This window comes from Priapulus caudatus, unplaced genomic scaffold (assembly GCF_000485595.1).
Source record: "Priapulus caudatus unplaced genomic scaffold, Priapulus_caudatus-5.0.1 Scaffold223, whole genome shotgun sequence".
In the NCBI taxonomy this organism is placed as follows: domain Eukaryota; kingdom Metazoa; phylum Priapulida; class Priapulimorpha; order Priapulimorphida; family Priapulidae; genus Priapulus; species Priapulus caudatus.
In genome coordinates, this window is record NW_014577284.1 from 300,017 (window position 1) to 301,221 (window position 1,205).

Here is a 1,205-nt window from a genome sequence, read left to right on the forward strand (position 1 = left end):
TGAGTGCAGTGTGAACAGGGTGCGTGCAGTGTGAACAGGGTAAGTGCAGAGTGAACATGGTAAGTGCAGAGTGAACAGGGTAAGTGCAGTGTGAACAGGGTAAGTGCAGTGTGAACAGGGTGAGTGCAGTGTGAACAGGGTGAGTGCAGTGTGAACAGGGTGAGTGCAGTGTGAACAGGGTGCGGTAATGTGGATATATAGACGAATAGATGGCACGCGTAGTACAAGCTATAGAGGGAAGCTACTCGATTCAGGGTGAGTGCAGTGTGAACGGGGTGCGGTAATGCAGATAGATGAATAGATAACATTCGTAGCAGCGGCTTTACTTTAGTGAGGAAGAATAGATTGCATTTGTAGCACGAGCTTCGCTTTGGTGAGGGAAGAGATTAGTGCATGACGGCGTTGCATAGCGGTTCTCAGGTTGAGTAAAGAGTTTCTCATCCCGTGCGTTTGCGTTGCAGGGCGTGGTACGGTTGTCACCGGCCGCCTGGAGAGAGGAGTCGTCACAAAGGGAGAGGATGCAGAAATAATCGGATACGGAAAAGCGGTCAAAACCACGGTTACCGGTACCGTTGCTTTTTTCTTCTTAGATTTTGCAGTTTAGCTCTCTCGTCTGCAATCTCTCATCTCATAAAATCGATTCAAATGTTGTGTCTGTGGGCTTCTGTCAAGCACGGTCTTTTCAGTGAAATTATTATAATTTTAATTTTAATTTTAATTATTAATATTAATAAATGTGTTTGTGTTGCTTCACTTTACTCTGGCGACATTCGTAACGATGCACTTTCAGGTATCGAGATGTTTCACCAGATCTTGGATCGTGCCGAAGCCGGTGACCAGATGGGAGCGCTGATCAGAGGCATCAAACGCGACGACGTGCGCAGGGGCATGTTCCTCACGAAGCCTGGTACCTGTCAGCAGAAGACTCGTTGCGAGGCACAGGTGAGGTTTAACTGCACGTGTCGTGCCTCTTTTTCATCGCTGGTCGGTTCTAGAGTGCTACGGTTTGTAAGGCGAGTTATCGAGTAATATTTCTCTGTCTAGCATCCATCTTAGTCTAGTCTGTTTCAGTCTCTTATTCTAAAAGTGTCCCCCTGCCCCTACTCTGAGTGCTCTGAGCATTCTTCTGCATCTTTTCTGCCTTGGTCTCTGGTCTGTGTCAGTCTCCTATCAGAGTTGTAGCAGGTGTATGAGTCAAGGTAGGT

At 47.3% G+C, this 1,205-nt stretch overlaps 1 protein-coding gene across 1 annotated transcript in view; it reads right to left on the bottom strand.

Annotated features, from left to right (window-relative positions):
- Nucleotides 1-1,205, bottom strand: part of LOC106807574 (diphthamide biosynthesis protein 2-like) — a gene marked incomplete at its 5' end in the record, with an annotated part of 17,524 nt that overhangs the window by 1,611 nt on the left and 14,708 nt on the right.